The 19,502-nt window shown below is 41.8% G+C and overlaps 1 protein-coding gene across 2 annotated transcripts in view; it reads right to left on the bottom strand.

Moving 5' to 3' along the window:
• Positions 1-13,396, bottom strand: part of Scaf11 (SR-related CTD associated factor 11) — a 53,398-nt gene extending 40,002 nt beyond the window's left edge. For both annotated transcript variants that reach the window (XM_028789357.1, XM_028789359.1), the window contains exon 1: positions 13,298-13,396. The gene's annotated coding sequence lies outside the window, so the exon portion shown is untranslated. The remainder of the gene's footprint in view (positions 1-13,297) is intronic.
• Positions 13,397-19,502: the final 6,106 nt, after the last annotated feature.

The following is a 19,502-nucleotide window of genomic DNA, read 5'->3' as shown; positions in this document are numbered from 1 at the left end:
AAAACTAGCTGTGAACTAAATAAATTTCTTTGTTAATTAAGTACCCACCTCAGGTATTCCACTATAGTAACAGAAGATGAATTAGTAAATATCCAGCAACTCAGAATAATACTCTTTATAACATTTAGGTACCTATATTAAACCACCATTTTACATACATATATTAAATTGATACAATGATGATTATAATAGCTAATTCTGTCTCTTGTCCCATTCTCTTAAGTTTTATTTTTGTTGACTTTCAAACTCTTTTAGTTCAAAAATATTCTGAAAATACAATAACTGAGTCGGAACAGTCCGTTTCCACCAAATTCCAGCATACTACAAGTATGCTCAACACACAAGAGAACAAACAGACTCACTAATGATAAGCTCCAGCTCCTGGGCTACAATGAAGGTAGGCGGTCTACTCTAGTACCTGCCTAGCGTGCGGAGAGAACAAAGAGGGAGGAAAGTGGAGAAGAAAAGTTTAGTTTGCAATATGTCTTTGACATAGAAAAAAATTTTAAGTTGAAAAAAGAAGCACCAAGTTGGGTGGAATATGTCTATAATATCTCAGTGCTGGCAGGATGAAGTGAGAGGGCCACCAATCCAAGGCCCACAAAAGCTATTGGGGGGACGGGGGAAGATGGTAATGGAGGGTGTCTTATGCTCTGATTTGGAAGGTGTGCTGCAAGTCGAATAAGGTCTTGTCATCCATTCAGCCTCTCCTCTCCTAGACCTGGCTCAGCCATTTATAAATTAGCAAAATGAATAAATGATATACTCGACTAGGGATACAGTTTTGTTAGTAGAGTGCTTGCCTAACATGCATGTAGCCCTGGGTTCCCTTCCCACAACCACATACTATGCACAGTACTGCATGCCTGTAATCTTAGCACTTGAGAGATAAAGGCAGAAAAATCTAAGTTCCAGGATACCCTCAGTTACATAACAAGTTCAAGACCAACTTGGGTAATCCTAAAATACACTAATAGTTTATTTTTTGAAGTCCAACACAGATCATAAAGTATTTAGAAATCACAAAATACTGAGATTCTCTACTAAATGTAATCTTACTATCAATATTACAAATTGTAAAAGGGGTTCTCAAATTAAATCTCTAACTGGTCAGACAGTCTGCTATATTCATTATGACTCCTATAGCCTTCAGAAAAAAGTGATATGTAATATGTGACATTATAAAATATGTCAATAAAATATGTTAGTAGCAAAAGGAACAGGAGAGAATAGTGAAAGCTGAATGAATTCATTCCTAGAACAAGATATTCTAAATAATGGGATTATCAGACAACATTCTACAAATCTATGTTAAAGTAATAGCCCACACATTAATTCAAGTACCTTAAAGGTGTGTCAAAGCAAACCCTAAACAAATAATCCCTTAAAGTTCAGAAATCCATACCCCACAAATCAGAAGTGCCTGCCTTCCTTCCTTCCTTCCTTCCTTCCTTCCTTCCTTCCTTCCTTCCTTCCTTCCTTTTCTTGAAGATGGTGCTTTGCTATGTTAACCTTTTCAACCAATGAAACTGAAAAAACTAGTTTTGCCCGTGTAAAAAAACTAGCTCTATCTTTTACCCCACACAAAATCATCTCAAAATGGATCAAAGAATCAAAATGAACCTTAATACAAGTGGGTCTCAACCTTCCTAATGCTGCAACCCTTTAATATAGTTTCCTCATCTTACAGTGACACCCAACCATAAAATTATTTTTGTTGCTGCTTTGTATCTAATATGCAAGCTATCTTATATGCAACCCCTGTAAAAGAGTCATCTGATGACTAATGGGGTTGTAACCCACAGGCTGAGGACCTCTATGCTTCAGGAAAATATACATCAAGACACAGGCATGGGCCAGGATTGCTCTGAAAATGCCTCCAACAGCACTAGAAATAAATTTGGTAAACAGGGTCACCTGAAGGAAGAAGTGTCTGCACAGCAAAGGAAACAATCACTGAAACTGCAAAGTTTAAACACCAAAACATCCGATCAACCATTACCTAATGGGACAAGGAACTAATAATAAATAAGACAGTTCTCCAAAGAAACCCAAGTGACCAACAAATGCTTGAGAAAGTGTCTGCTATCCTTGGCAATCAAAACAAAATGTCATTTTGGAAATAAATGACAACAAACCCTGACCAGGTTTCAGAAAAAACAGATCCCTTATTTAGTGATGCTAGGAATGAAAACACGTACAGCTACTATGAAAGGCTGTATGAAGGGTCATCAAAAATAGAACGTGTACACACACACACACACACACAGAGAAAGAGAGAGAGAGAGAGAGAGAGAGAGATTCAGACAGACAGACACAGACAGACAGACAGACAGACAGACAGACAGGACTCATCATATGACCCAGTAATAGTACTCTCAAGTACATCCCAAGACCTCCTAAGTCAATATATCAAAGAAATACTTACTCGTCCATGTACAGAGCTGCACTACTCCTGAGAGAAGAACAGAACAAGTACTGATGCCCATCAACAAGACAACTGGAAATATATAGTACACACAAACAGTGGAATTTTATGCAGCCAGTTATTAAGAAAAATGAAATGACATCTGAAAAAATGTATACAACTGAAAATTATGATGTTAAGGGATATAAACTAGTCTTAAGACAAAGAGCATGTTTTCTCCCATATATGGAACATAAATTTAAGTGTGCATGTGTCTACATATATGTGTTCACAAGTAATCAGACTAGAAGGGGAATCAAGAGAAAGGAGATTTCAAGGAAGCAGAAAATAGGTAATGAAAAAGATATAACAGGAAAACAAAAGGAAACCTATAGAAGAAAGGGAACCAGATAAGAGAGAAATGTTAGAAAAAGGAATCAGTGAGAACAAGGTATAAGACACACACACATGCCACATATACCACAAAAAAAATAATATTTTGTATGCAACCTTAAAAAATAAAAGATTATTTCCAAGCCCAACAATAAATATATAAAATAAAAAGGAACGTACCTCTATTAAGTGTAACTTTCATTTTTTCAAATTTATTGTAATGATGGGTCTTAAATGTTTTAATCTCCCTGTAGCCTACCACCCACCAGAAGTAGAAAAGAAAGGATACAGGGGAAGTGGACTTGTTTAGAAATGTTCCTTAGAGTAACTTCCATCTCTGTTGTCTGGAAATCAGCAGTTCAGTTCACAGGTTAGCATACAGTAGCAGCTTGATCCATTTGCAAACAATTCACAGATACACCAGCAATAATCCAGTTTGGTAGGGTTGGGATAGCAAATACAAATCAGCAGCCATGTCACTACCTAGCAGAGATAGCCAGGCCTCAGCCTCGTCACGAGTCAGCAGGAGGGACCCAGAGAAATGCCAGTTTTCAGCTGTGCCTCTCTCAGCAAAGCGAAGATCAGCAAAGATGCGAGCCCCATAAGCATTGCTCAGCTAGCTCTACAAGCAAGCCAAGCTCACCCTCCATCATTGTCCATCAAGTCCTTCTTATACTCTCCGAACATCACACGTCCTCCACATGCCTAGCATGTGCGTCTGTCTCAGCTAACATTACTCTGCCAATCAGCTTGAGTCCACAGAAGCAAGAAGACGAGGCACACCACTAGAAGCTTTTTGGTGAGTTCCTCTCTATGGAGTCCCGATAGGTGGAGCTCAACTATGCAATGTAACGTGGGCCAATCATTGCAAGTATGCCAGTAGCATCACGTGTGCTTTCACATGCTCACTTTAGCAGAACATCCTTTCTCCTGTGTCCACTCCAGAAAAACACTCCTTCATGTGTTTACCCCAACAAAACAGCATCCAACACAAATGACTTTCCAAAGAACCCTTAAGTTTCCACTTAAAGTTTAAAAACATTTCTATCACCCTAAAAAAGAAACTATTCCCTCTCAAGATGTATGTACATTAGCTGAAGTTTCCCTGGTGTTCTTTTCTACCCATGTCCCCTGAAGATGTCATCATGGTGTTCCTTCTCCTTCACCTCTCATCTCCCCACTCCACTATCTGTCTCAAACACAGGAAAAAGTGAGGACCAACATCAGAGATTGCCCTCTGACCTCTATACATGCTGTGGCATATATATGCCAACACACACACACACACACACACACGAGTGGGGGACAAAAGCAGAGAAAAAGCCAAATTATATTCCTACCTCCCTAAGAAATTCACTTACATACTAACATAAAAGTATAGGTCTCTTTTTATAAAATATGGAAAAATATGCCACATAAATAATCAAGAAAGCTGGAGTAGCTATGTTAGTAATATGAAATATATTTTAAACTTACTTTAAAGCTTACTTATATTGACTTCCCCAATAAATTCAACTTTATGACTTCTGTGGCAGTTTTAAGACTTTTAAAATATGTATGGATGTTGTGCCTTGTTAAAGTCTGTATATCACTCACATGCCTAGTACCCACAATCAACCCTGGAACTGGAGTTACAGCTGGCTGTGAGTCACATGTGGGTGCTGGGAATTGAACCTAGGTCCTCTGAAAAAGCAGCATGTGCCCTTAAGAGCTCAGTCATCTCCCCTGTCATTTGTAGCAGTTTTGAAGCAATAAAGACAATTACTGTTTCCTATCTATCATTCTTCTTATGGTCTTGTCTAACTAACTGTCCCTACTGAAATACCGTACTACACTGAAGTCACCCTACCTAAAAGTTCTTTCACAATCAAGCTTTCAAGTGAATGATAGCTTACAATTTTTCTTTAAGTTAATAACATCATTAACTATTCTCCATTAGAACACTAGCATTACAGAATGTTTTCTTACAGGTTATCAGGAATACAATAGAATACCATGTATAATTTGAAAGATTCATTGCTCTAGGAATTTTCAAAAGTACATGTTGTCTTAACGTTTTCATGTATTTTATACTGTTGAACAACTACTGTGTTAGGGTATGGAGCCTGACAGGAATATAAGGACAATGTAAATTAAAATATTGTACCCTGAGGTGGGAGTGGGTGGGTGGGGGCACACCCTCATAGAAGCAGGAGGAGGGGAGATGGGATGGGGGTTCCGGGGGGGGGGGGAAGGGAGAAAGGGGAAAACATCTGAAATGTAAAAAAAATATCCAATAAAAAAAAAATCTAAAAAAATAAATTTTTTTAAAAAATGGGATGCCAAGGAACTTTCTGCTGAGTGTCTATGGCACTCTACAACTAGGCATACTTATGTACAGGTGAAGGGAAGGATCCACTTACTGGCAGAAGGCATGATCCCAACCAGGTATTTAATATGGGCAAGAGGGCATGTTTGTGTTTTTTTCTGCAGGATGCTGAAGAAGTATGGTGGCCGCCAGAGTGATGGGTGAGACATGCTGATGCCAGGACAAAGAATAATGCTGACCTGTGAGCTTGCTGAGTGCCCTGACAATGGGGACTGGGAAGCTGTATTGGACATATGTTCCTGACCCACCTTTGCTTGCCTATATCCCTGATGGGACAAGCTGCCTTGCCTCAAGTTTTCAGACCTTGTGGAACAGAGAATCAAAAAGAGAAGTTATAATGACTCTTGTATTGTTCTTAAATGTGACCAGTTATTTGGACTCAATCATGTACTGGTCTAGAAATCAATCCAATATTGGAAATAACAGTCTTCGTTTGGAAGTCTGGTTCTGAACATTTTCAGAGACATATTTGGAAGTTAGCTGCAGTTCTCTATGATGTTATGTTAGCAAGAGATAAAGTAGGAACAGGATCTGGATTTCAAACAGATGTTAACACATGTGTTAAAGATCTTTCAATTGTCAAGTTAAAATTACCTTTGTTTCTTCTACAATATTTAATGTAAGTTGCATTGATTATAAAAAAAAGATATTGTATCCTTTCCTATACATAGTTAGAGAAGTAAGATATAGAAAATGAACAAAAGTGGGCATATAAAGAGCCAAATGCTTGATACAGGTAAGGAGTGTCTAAAATTCAGAAGGGAGTAACTACTGACTAATTACAGTAAAGAAAAAAACTGTTTAAAAACATTTTCAGGGCTAATTCGGTAAAATTTGCTTAAGAAGGCAGAAGGTCTGAGCCAGAAAAAAATAGAGAGAGATAATGAGGAGTGCTAGCTTCTGGATGACAGTAAGAGACGCTGATTAAAACTAAGCTCTATTTACTAATGTAAGAACCATGCTTCGTCCTATACCTAATAGTCAATACAAATAGTACCAACACTAGTCTTTAAGAGACTGCATTAATGAATCCACTGGTTCTCAACCACCGCTGGGACCCTTTGATACACTTCATGTTGTGGTAACCCTCCAACCATAAAATCACTTCATTACTACATCATAACTCTAACTTTGCTATTATAAATCGTAATGTAAAATATCTGATGTGCAGGATATATATGACCCCTCCCCCCAAAGAAGTCATGACCCACAGGGTGAAAACAGCTGCAATGAACAATAAGATGTCTGAACTGTCAGAAGTACTTGCCTTACAAGCAACCTGAGTTTGATTCTCAGATTTGTATGCCGAGTGAGTGAATTGCATTAAGCAAGAACTGTTTTGAATGTTTCTGAGAATTCTTTCCCCTGGTATTAAATACAAACACAACAACCTTTCCCATATGGTAAGTCCTTATGTTTTGTTTGCTCACAGTTGAAAGTTCAGAACATATACAACAAAATACTTTTAAAATAAAAGACACTAAATAACACTAAAAGTACTAAATAAAAGACAACAAAAGTCTAACCTCACTGTTGGGGGGGAAGAAGACTTGTGGAGCTAGTTCCTGGTATGAAAGATCCCCAACATTTTTTGCTCTTACTCTCTTTCTATCTCACATTCAATACTCACTCATCCCAACCTACCCTAAAAAAGTGACATATTCAAAGCAACTGAAAAAAAAGGCTAACAGAAACTGCACTAAAGGACTCTTTCACTGACCAAATCTGGACAAGTGAAGATAAATAAGTTTCAAGTTTGTTAACTAACAGGCCTTTAATCTCAGAATACTTTCTATTAGTTACTAAGACCTTAAGATCTTTCTAGGTTAACAGTCTAATGAGACATTAGAACGAAATGTAAACCAGAATGCTTTGTTACAAAATTACTAAGGAAATTGGGAACATTATGAGGTCCGAGGTTAGATAGTGGTATTATACCAAGATTAATTATTTGACCTTGATACTTACACTCTAATTACATAACAAAACTGGATGCCATTAATCCCAGCACTTGGGAGGCAGAAGCAGGTGGATTTCTGTGAGTTTCAGTCTGATCTACATAGTGAGTTCCAGGATAGCCAGAGCTACACAGTAAGACCTTGTGTTGAAAAAATAAAAACAAGTAACAACAACAAAACAGAAATGTACTCATTTAAAATGATTAAGACTGCATCTACAACTGAATCAAATAGTTAGGGATTTTTAAAAAGGCTTAGACTTACAACTCTTCAAAAGTTTGCAATTAAGTAACCTACAAAACACCTACAAAAGCTACAAAACACCTAAAAGTCATATATAATCAAAGCGGCATGTTTAGAGCAGTGGTTCTCAACCTGTGTGTCATGACCCTTACAGCAAACCTCTAACTCCAAAAAAGCATACAATTCATAACAGTAGTAACAAAAACCATTTTATGGTTTGGGGTCACCACAACATGAGAAACTATATTAAATGTAACAGCATTAGGAAGGCAGCAAAAAAAAAAAAAAAAAAAAAGAGTGTTTTAGACTGAACATGTTCCCTTTTGGGAGTGGGGGTTGGGAGGATTGGAGATAGAATCCTTGTACCTGTTAATCAACGCTCCATCACTGAACTAAATCACAAGCCCCTTTACCTCTACTTTTTATAAGACTTTTCATATTTAGGAGATTCTCAATGACTTCTATTCTATAACCACCGAGGTTCAGACAGGTAACCACACTCTCCAGTTCCCCAATTACACCAGCCAGATTTCCTGTTATCAGAAAGGGAGATAGACACACAGTATTTACATCACAGAAGTGTCTACTAGACAGTAATGATCTAAAGGTTGGAAGGACAACTTATATAATGCCTATCTATAAGCCAACATTCGATGACCCTACATAGAGATACGAAGCAGAAACTCTAACACTTAAATCATTTAATCGCTCTAGAGGCTCAAGTAATTTCTGTAAAGCAGGCTAATACATCTAATATTACAAAGCTGTTGCAAGTAAAAGGTAAAGTATCTACAGCAGATTAGCTAGCAGTAATTATTAATTAACATTAGGTGTCTTCTATACTCTGGGTTAATAATTTCTTAAATTGATTTCAGCACTTTTATACAAATGCCAATTTGAAAAAAAAAAAAAATAAGGTCCTACTTGGTCAATAAGCCAATGTGTTTTATACTGTTATATCTAACAAAACTTTTTTTTTTGTTTTGTTTTTTTGTTTTTTTGAGACAGGGTTTCTCTGTGTAGCCCTGGCTGACCTGGAACTCACTCTGTAGACCAGGCTAGCCTCGAACTCTCGAACTCAGAAATCCACCTGCCTCTGCCTCCCAAGTGCTGGGATTAAAGGCGTTCACCACCACCGCCTGGCCAAAACTGTAATTCTTATCCAATATTCACCCACATTCGACCTTACTAACTACACTCCCCTTGAGACATTTGGTGGCTTCTGTAACAACACATTCAACTCCTCTGACCTTCACAGTGTTCTCTGGGAGCTCATATTCTTCCAGTAAACTTTTTAAGGCCACTGTGCTTCCACTCCAAGGCATCATCTCTATTTTCCTTCCTAGTATTCCCTCCCAGGGCAATTTCACCTGTATCTATTGTTTCAATTACCCATTCAACGTTTTGCATCTCCCTTGACTACTGCTAAAAGCCTCATATGCACTAGTGCTGCCCCTCCTTCAAGACCTAGCACCATAATGCCAGTTCTGTCTATCCTACCAAACTACCAAAAATACATCCAACACAGCTTCTAAAGGAACTTTTTTTTTAAAACAAAAAGACAGGTTACATCACTCTACCTTTAGCCAAGTACTCCTGGATTTCTATGTTTCAACAAATGACAGATTTAAGGCCATAAACTGCCACTCTTCCTTTTAAAAGGACTCCTGGGCTAGAGGGGGTAGCTCAGCAGAAAAAAAAAAAAAAACAACTTGCTGTTCAATAGTGAGGACCAGAGTTTGAATCTCAGCAGTCAAGTGGCTCAAGTCAAGTTACAAACACCTGTAACTGAAGTTTTTGGCCTCTGCAAGCACCCAAATGCACATGTGAACAGACACTCAAGAGACACATACATGTGTGCACACATAAAAAAAAAAAATGTGGACTCTCTTTGAACATGGTCTATATTCATGAATTAAATAATTTGGCAAATTATTCAACAGTTGAATTATTCAACTTTAAGAACCTATAATAAACTTTAAAAACTATAATACTAGCTTTAATAGTTACAACAGAAAGCATACAAACCCATCAAATAGTTGTCATTTACCACTATAATGCTATGCATTGTTCACATTTTTAGGAGTAAAACATTGACAAAATGACAAACCTTGTGCCAGTGAGATGACTCAGCAGGTAAAGGCACTTGATACAAAGTCTGGTGATTTAGTCTGATCCCTAAGGTCCATAAGACAACCCACTTCCCCAAGTTGTCCTCTGAACTCCATTCATGTGCTGTATGTACACATGCACGTACACTTGCAATACAAATAAATGTAATAAGAAAGAAAAAACTAAGACAAAGCCTGTTCTCATGGAAGTTGCATTAGACTGAAGAAACATAATAAACTGTTAGATTAACAGTAGTATGTTAGAAAGAAATAAAATGACGTGGGGAAAAACTGACATAGAATGTTGTAGGAGAGTGGGAGACAGGGATGCTGTTTCAGAGGCAGCAGTCAGAGAACACCTCGGTAGCACTGGAGAAGTGTGGTCAGAGAAAAGGTAAGAAGATGGAGTCAGACAAGAAACCTAAGTAACTTCAGAGTTATCTAAAGGCCTCAGTGAGAACTATGGATTTACTGGGACTGAAAAAGAAAGCCATCTGAGAAGGTAAGTAACGTAATCTAATACAAAAGGCTCATTCTGGCTGGAGAGTGTTAAGACTGGGTTAACAAAGATAAATGGTGTTGTCATGTTTGTCTTTTTAGGAAGTTATTTTCCAAGCAAGAGAGGATGGTGTTTTAAAATTCTCACATTGAAATTTTATTGTGCTACAATTTTAATTTTTAAAAAAGGACAAAATTCAAAGATAATTCTTAGGAATAAAATTCAAGATATATTTTTCAATTAACTTATTACTATTGTGCTAGGAGTAGGGGCATACAACATGGCACACACAGTGAAACCAGACAGCAACTTTCATCCTTGTATGAGTTCCAGGACTGGACACTCAGGCGATCTTTACTCAGTGAATCATCTCAGGCCCACAAAGCCCCTACTACCAGACGGTGGGACTGGCAATTTTAACTCTAGGCTCTTCCGGTTGCTAGAGTCACCACTGCTCAGATGGGAAACAAAGTGCAAGGTGAGGAACAAAATTTTAAGAATTTGGGTTTGGAGACTAGAAAGATGGCTCAGCAGTTAAGAACACTTGCTGTTCTTCGAGAGAATGAGAATTCAGTTCCCAATACCCACATCTGGTGGTTCACAACTGTCTGTAACTCTAGCTCCAGGAGATCGCACACCTTTTTCTAGCCTCCATGGACATATGTAAAGTAAATGTTTAAAACAACAACAACAACAACAACAACAACAACAACTGACCTGGGTTTTAAAGCTAGTACAACTGTAATTCCCAGCACTTGGGAGGAGGAGGCAGGAGGATCAGAAGTTCACGGCCACCATGAGCTATATGATATATAAAACTCATCTGATTTTCAGTAGGTAAGTTAAGGCAAAATGCCATTTACATCTAAAAGGCAAGAACAGATGGTGGGATACACAGTACACATTATTTCATAACTAGCTTTTGCTACTTTGAGGCACATTGCTCTCTTAGAATGGTGGTCTTACTATCTTGCATTGAAGTACCTAAAATTCGCAGTCATTAGGCTGATGGGTAGTTACCATTATACTTCATTACTAAAGGTATCTGTCAATGATAATTTGACAATATATTAGGTATGCTTCCATGAAAAAAAGCTCATAAACTGATCGGGGCTCTAAGGCAGATGGAAAAATTGAGAATATCTAATAGAAGATCCATAACTACATGAAGGAAATCCAGGAAGAAAATTCTTAAGATTTTCTCTGTATCACACTTTTAAGTAACCTAATTTACACTTTCTTTTGTATTTCTCTCCTTTTTCATATTGAAGACTGCCTTTTTAGTATATTTACAGAAGGGCAACAGCATTCAAGTTTTTTTGGGGTTTTTGTTTTTGTTTTGTTTTTTCCCCAGACACAGGGTTTCTCTGTGTAGTCCTGGCTGTCCTGGAACTCACTCTGTAGACCAGGCTGGCCTCAAACTCAGAAATCCGCCTGCCTCTGCTTCCCAAGTGCTGGGATTAAAGGCATGCACCACCACCGCCCCCAGCATTCAAGTTTAACCCAACTAAAAACTTAAAATGTGCTTCAATTTGAAAGATAAACTCCACTATAGTAAAACTGAATGATTGTTTACTATTTACAAGCACCAGGAAAAGAAAAAAACTATTAGCTAAAGTGAAGCTACAGTAAGAACTGCTAAGCTTTGAAAAACTGACCACAAGTGAGGCTAGGGTGGCGCACGCCTTTAATGCCAACACTCTAGAGGCAGAGGCAGGCCGATCTCTGAGTTTGAGGCCAGCCTGATCTACAGAGCGGGTTCCAGGATGGATAGGGCGACACACAGAAATCTTGTCTAGAAAAACGATAAAGAAAAAAAAAAAGACTGCATAAACAAAATGCAAATTAATTCACATCTAAAGATATTTTAAATTTTTGTTTTTTCTGTCTAATTGGGTAAACAACAACAAAACCCTACCAACCCTTTACTTCTGGTTTTTAAATAATAGTAAAATGGCTAAGGGGCGGGGGGGGGGGGGGGGGGAGGGCAGCGTGGTGTGGTGAGACGGGGTTACACAACTAAAAATGTTACTAAAAAATATTGGTTAAGCCAGAAAGTGGTGATGCACGCCTTTAATCCCAGCACTTGAGAGGCAGAGGCAGGCGGATTTCTGAGTTCGAGGCCAGCCTGGTCTACAGAGTGAGTTCCAGGACAGCCAGGACTACACAGAGAAACCCTGTCTCGAAAAAGAAAAAATATATATATATTGGTTAAATACAAGGTCCAAGAATCTATTGCCTTCACTGTTATGGAGCTGCGGCAAATAAATCACACATGAGTTATCTTTTCCTTGGAAATGAGAAAACGCATTTATTGATACGCTTTTCCCAAAATTCAGAGAAAACTGCCCAAACTGGGGGAAATTTTAATACTACCATTTATTAGTCAAGGCACACTAAAAACTTTTTTGGTCAGTTTTGCCTAAATACGCTAGTTCGCTGCTAGTATAAGAACGGCATCCAAAATGAATGAAAAAAAAAAAAAGCAGTGATCAACACTGTAAGACGGTAGTTTTACATAGTACAATCAGCATGTAAAACTCACACTGCGTACTGTTTACTACATCACACACGAAGATGATTAACTCTGTCCTGCTGTAATACGGTATTATACATATTAACGCAAGGGGACTGTAGTTCACCGTTTCAATCTGGGAACGTTTCCCTCAAATCGCAACCAGATGTCTTTTAAATTAATTCTTCGAGATCCGTGCAAGGCGAGCATATATCCGTAAACCTTCTAAATGGTACAGGATCCCCGGGTCTCAGCCTGAGTTTCGGGCTCCTGACCGGTTAGACCGTTGTCAGCCCAGGCAGCGGGTTTTAAAAAAATGAGGCGGGGGTGGGGAGGCGGCCGCCGAGGGAAAGGCCGAGGCCAGGCGCCGGCTCTTCCTCATTCAGGCGCTGGAGAGGTCACAGCCTAGTGAAGTTTGGTTTCACCAGCGGGGCCGGGAGGCTCGGAGCCGAACGCGAACTCCAGGGTAAAGCAGCCAGCCTGGGAGCGCCCGGAAGCCCGGCCGACACGTTTCCACCGAGGGTGGGGGAGCTGCGGGCCGGGCCTGGAGCCCCTTCCTGCCTCGGCCGAGGCCCCGCAGCCCGCGCCGCCCCGCTCCTAGGCCCCGCGCGCCCCGAAACCGGACCTCCGCCCCGCGCCGCCCCGCGCCGCGGCTCCAACTTTGCTCGCAGCGAAAAGACGCCGCCCGAGCCGCGCGCGAGCCCCAAACTTTGCCCGCCCTCCCGACGCCCGGCCCGCGCGCCCCGCCGCGCCGCGCTGCGCCCCGGGCGGCCCGTCCGCTCTCCCTGGCCGGCCGTGTTTACCTCAGGCCGAGGTCCAGGCGTCGTTCCGGCGGCCGCGCCAGCGCAGGAGGCCCGGTCTCCGTCAGTTCGCCGCTAAGTTCTGCACCATGGACTCCTCGGGCCGCTCGGAAGCGCGCGCGGCCCGCGGGCTCGGACGGTCGGGTCGGGAGCACGCAGCCACGCAGCAGTAGACCCGGGCAGCGCTGCTCCGCGCGGCTTGCGCCACCGCCGCTCCCCTCCCCCGCCGTGTCTGGCGGCTCCCTCCCTTTCTCCCTCCCTCCGCGGGGCTCAGCCGCGCCGCCACAGGTCGGCGCGCTGTGGTGACGACGCGGGCGGGCGGGCGGGCGGGCGGGCGAGCGGCTGGACTCGCCGCACGCTGCCTGCTCGCGGGCGCCGCAGTGCTCCACCGGACCTCCAGGGGGCGCGGGCGAGCTGCGACGGACAGACGGACGTGGTGGGCGGGGCACGCCGCCTGGCCGGAGAGCGGGAGCTCCGGCAGCTGCGAGTGGCCGGGACTTCTGGGAAACATTCTTCTCGCCCCGCCCTCCTGCCACTCGGGCTGATACGCGCACGCGCGGCGCTCAGGCCTGCCCCGCCGCTCTCTCTGGTGGCCTTTCTCCTGGCAGGCTCCGTGGGGACAATAAAGATGTTTTGGAGAGCCTGCAGTCCCGAGAAGAACTCGTGCGCTGTTGGCACGGATGAAGTACTCAGCCAGCTGCCTAGGCGCACGTCCGCGGGGACCCGCCAGCCCGGGACGCAGTCCCACGCCCTAACTCCGCATCACAGAGGCTAGCCGAGCATGGCTGGCTTTAAGTGCTTCCACTTTCAATCATTCCTCGATCTCCTGCCCTGCAGCGCCCTCGGATCTTTTGTTTCACCTCGGAGGTGTCTTCACAGGCTTTTCGTCAAGCGCTGGCTTGTTCACCCCCTGCCCCACGCTCTCTCGCCTTTCCTAGTTGCCCTCTTGCTGCCCACGCTGTCATCTGGCCATCACAGCCCGGGTTGTTCCCTCCCCACTTCGAGCCCAGCGGGTCACTGATATCCTCGCGTTCTCCCAGTCTTCAGGCTGCAACGTGCCATGCCCTCCTCTCTGATCTTGTCGCTTCCCTGGCACCTTCATCCTGTGCTGCTTGGCTGTTCAATGCCCGTCACGTCACACCGAAGATGGGATGGTGTCTCACCAAGCTCTTGACTGAGCCGAGCACCAGCAAGGGTCTGGGTAAATAACTGCTTAGGAATGCATGAATGGCAGCCTTGTCTCTCGCAAAGTCGGCTGCTTTGCAGTGCGTTATCTTCATAGGCTTGGAAAACTTGATGGTGTTGCTGTATTTTGCAGTGATTTAGAAGTGTTAAAATACTTTGTTCTGATGAAACGACTTTCAGAGGGACCTTTTCCTTATAATGATGACGACTGAAGCTGGTGATTAGGAGACCCTAAAAACCTGTTGAAACTGTTGTGTGACAGAATCAAATCAAAGGCGCTGTTAACTGTCCAGCAGAGATAAAGTTTAGCTTCCCTGTGTACAGTCGGGCTCCAGAATTTACCCTAGAGAATTTATCAGTAAGAGCAGTTCCGGGTGAAGATGTACAATGCAATATCCTTTCGTATGTATTTTATATCTTTTTTAATTTTTTAATGCAGAATCTCACTATGCAGACCAATCTTCAAACTCCAGGTCTACTTAAAATGTATTGCTCTACTCTTTTGTGTTCATAACATTTAAATCCACTCTGTAACCATCGTGCTGGGTAACAGAGCACCAGAAACGACTCCTGCCTAGGTAAAACCGTGCCTTTGACCATTTTCTCCCCTCCCCATCCACCTCCGACCCACACAATACTCTTAATAGAAAAGAAGGTGCATTGTAATAGGCTGTCTCTTGTTCCCCGGGAGAGAGAGAGCCTGTCTATTTCTATATATAGTATTTTCCTTTTTACTGTGTTTTCATGATAAAAATGTGTTTTGTTTCCATTTTTTTTAATTTATAAAAGAGGGTAACTATAAAATGGATGGATAAAATAAATTACTTTTTAGACTCACTTATTTGTTAGACTTATTTGTTATGATTAAATCATGAACAAATGAAGGCTGGGGAGATGGCTCATCACACAAGCATGAGGGTCTGAGGTTGACCCCAGAACCCATGTAAAGCTGGGCACCATAGCAGGCATCTATAATTCCAGTGTTCCCAACAAAAAATGAGAGGTGCCAACAGGAGAGACCTCGGAAGGTAGCATGTCAACCAGCCTGTGTGACAACCCTATCTGTAGAGTGTAGAAGGCAAGAATCAATGTCCAAGGTTGTCCTCTGACTCCACATGTGCTCTGTGGGACACATACACTTTCACTCACACAGAGAAGTGCCCTATGAACAGACATGTACTTACAAACAAGTTTTTAGTTTATTTTTCCATGTATATGGGCATTTTGCTTACATGTATGTCTGCACCACATTCTTTCAGTATCCATGGAGGTCAGAAGAGGGAGACAGAGTCCCTGGGGCTGGATTTGCAGGTGGTTATGAGCCAGCATGTTGTTGCTGGTACTCAAACCCAGCTCTTCTGGAAGAGACATGCTAATAATTGGCCTGAGTTATCTCTCCAGCAACACCTTCCCCCCAAAAAAGAAAGATTTGCTGAGATCTGCAAATGGTGCAGGTAAAAAAATACCTTCCTCAAAACGCACAATTGTGTTTCTGTTTCCAGGCAACTATTCTTTCACAGTGTCACCCCTAGTGGCAGCTTTGGAAAGGAAAAGTGATCAATGTATAGATCTTTATGGGTTTGTCAGAAATAATTGCTATCATCTGTCTTTTACGAATAGAATACAAGACAAAATTCACATTAAGAGAAGAAGAAATCACGGTATAAAGACCTTGGGTTACTTAACCCCTTGGCAGTTTTGAACAAATAACCCCATGTTTTTAATCTTCCGTTTTTATATAACAGAGGAGGTTTTCCAATTCAATCTGTATAGTGTGTTTACGTCAGTAAAAATTTACAAATTCAAAAGGTATGCAGTTAAGGCTCATGAACAAAACGTGGTCAAATATGCAATGTCCATATAAGGAATGGAAAATAAATGCTACTAGGAAAAATTATTTCACAGGAATTTTCACAAAATAATATAGCTTTATTAAAACCAATATTCCAGGGGCTGGAGAGATGGCTCAGCGGTTAAGAGCACTGACTGCTCTTCCAGAGGTCCTGAGTTCAAATCCCAGCAACCACATGGTGGCTCACAACCATCTGTAATGAGATTGGATGCCCTATTCTGGTGTGTCCGAAGACAGCAACAGTGTACTCATAAAATAAATAAATAAATAAATAAATAAATAAATAAATCTTTAAAAAAAAAAAAAAAAAAAAACCAATATTCCACTCAAGAAAGAAAAACTTCCAAATGCAGTCTCTTAACAGCGATCAACATTGCCAAGTACTGGTGGAGTCAGTGGTGTGCCCCGTTAGCGCTCTGCATTGTAAGTCAATAAAACTAGCTCCAGCCCCAGCCACTGGTAAATACATATAAACCATTGTACACTGTGCAATACCCTAGCTGTGAACTTAGAATCACACAGTAAATTGTCATAGATGTGGGTGAAACCAGAACCCCACAGCCCTAGCACCAAAATCAGTGCTGGTCAATCCTGACATCAGCGCCGTACACCAAGCAAATACTGTGGCCAACCATTGCTGACATGATCAAGCCTGTGTCATTTCACCTGTGTTACCATTTATCCAAGATGCATCACCTACCAGAAAGCTGCGCTCTCTTTGATGTCCTACCCTCTGACAGAAGCTAGCAATAACTGGGTTCTGTGTATTAGTCCATGGCGTACAGGTAACAGTTGCCAAACAGCAGAGCAGAGACATCTCCAAAGGCAAGCAAGGCCAGTTTGCTATGTCAAATGTCTTGATAACCCTGAGAATATAACAACTAACGCTCTACTGATAGTGACCGAATACCGAACTACAGACGGCGCATTTGGCATCCGAATGAAATCTTGGCTGCAGGCAGATACTTCTGTCCTCAGAGGCAAAGTCTTTCAGCATTGGTAGTTGGTTTCTTTCTCAACTAGACAAATTTCAATCATATTTTCCACACTCCAGGAGATATATATATTCTCTAGATAATGTAAGAAAGACTTGACTACACCTCCTCAAAACTACCTTGGTCACCCAGTCCATGTGTCAAGTTTGCATAGTCACTCACCTAGATAGCCAGTTCATTGTTGCAGTCTATGTTAAACACTGCTGCCCAGTCCCAGATGTCCCTGGATACACTGGGTCCTTCCCAGAATTCCATCTCAGCAGGCCAGTGTTGTCTAAGTTGCCTAACACAAGCTTCTGCTCATCAGATTTCACTACTATCCGAGTGAGGGTCTAGATGCTGTAAATTAGCATCCTGTGCTTCTACCTCAGGGCTTGGCAGACAAGTGACCTGACCCTGTACAGAGCAGTCCACCTTTGTATCAAAGTGTCTACTCTGGTACTGTGTCCAGTTAATGGTAAGATTCCCAAGGCTTCGTATCCTTCAGTTGCTTCGTTCTCAAAATAGCCTTCAGATAAACTTCTTCCAGTACAAAACGTCCTGAATAAAATGCCCTTCCACAAAAAAATGTCTACATGCATTCTGTTGCACCTCCAGTGCAGACACACATCACCAGCCTCGAGACAAGTCAGCACGTGAGCACAATCTGAGGAGCGAGACATTTTAACACATAGAAACTGAAGTTCACGGAAAGTAGTTTAAGGAGAGCATCAGGTTATGGTAGAAGATTCCTGATTGGCCCCTGGGCTGACTCAGACAAGTCGGGTGATCCAGAGTTTCATTTTTCTGCAAATCTGGGAAAGAAATATAATGGGAATAATATCAAGTCATGTCTCAAGGTCCTTTCTTTCCATAAGTTTTTGAAAATATTCACCTAAGTGAATATTTAAGCCTCACAGTGGCTTAAGTCACTCCTAGTCATGATATCTGGGACTGCAGACACCACTCCTGGTCCACAGTCTCACGGGAGCAAGAGAGATGTTAGTTAGCCTGTTCATGTGTTATTTTTCAATTTATTAAACATTTTGATGCATGTGTATAACACATTCTGGTCACGATTATCACTCCGGCTGGATCCCCACCATCCCTCACCTCCTGTTTCCCAGATCCTACCCCACTTCATGGCTTTTTGTTTTGTTTTTATTTTTTCTTTGTGACCCACAGGGCCATTCCCATGGACATAGGTTTAGTGCTCTCCACGGAGCTAACCATCTTGCTAGTGACTACATCACTGAAGGTAATGACTTCCTCTTCTCCAGTAGCTCTCAACCGCCATTAGCTTCCCAAGGCTCAGTCCTGTGCAGGATCTATGCGAGCCACCATAGCTGCTGGGAATTCATGTATATCATAGCCATACATGCATGTACATGAGCATTTCATACCTGACGCATTCGTTCTGCCCCCTGCATCTGCAGTGTTCACTAAACCCTGGAGGGGGTGATGTGGGTATCCTGTTTAAGACTGAGCACTGGACAGCCACTTAGTCTCAGCACCATGACCTCCCATGCATCACCACTCTATCAGTGGGGAGGACCCAGGAAAATGAAGCCTGAAAATGAGGTGGACTAAAGTCCCATGAAATAGCCAACTTTATTCAGAGCATCAGACAATGTATATACACTCTGAGGGTTAAATAAGCAAGGTCGTGAGCAAAGGTCACACGAGTTCATGCTGTATACAATCACAAGGACAGGCCTTGCCTGGAAATCATTGTCTGAATAACAATTTTCAATAAAGACAGAGCAAAGCCCTTTGTTAGGGACAGACACACAGGGACAGAGTGACATCATAACCTTCAGGCAAGCACATTTTTGTACAACAGACAAATGGAGGACAGGAGACACTGCAGCTCTTTATTGGTGAGTTGAAGCCATGAATGTTTCTTGTTATTTTAGAGAGATATTTACTAATTTCTTATAAAGAGCTGCAGACAGACAGACTAGATTTAAAAACTAGATGCAACCATCTTTTGTCTCCAAGAAACACACCTCACTATCAAAAAACACCTACAGACTTAGTGTCAAAGGGCAGGAAACAGTCTACCAAGTGAATGAACACTAAAAAGTTGGCATAATTATTATGATAAATTTAACGGATAAACTTCAAACCAAAATTAGAAGAAAAAAAAATGGATACTACATATTAATAAAGAGAATAGTTCATCAAGATGGCGGGG

This window comes from Grammomys surdaster, unplaced genomic scaffold (assembly GCF_004785775.1).
Source record: "Grammomys surdaster isolate TR1022 unplaced genomic scaffold, NIH_TR_1.0 125818, whole genome shotgun sequence".
Lineage (NCBI taxonomy): Eukaryota > Metazoa > Chordata > Mammalia > Rodentia > Muridae > Grammomys > Grammomys surdaster.
Note: the sequence above shows the minus strand (reverse complement) of the source record. Positions and strands in the feature narration are given on the sequence as shown.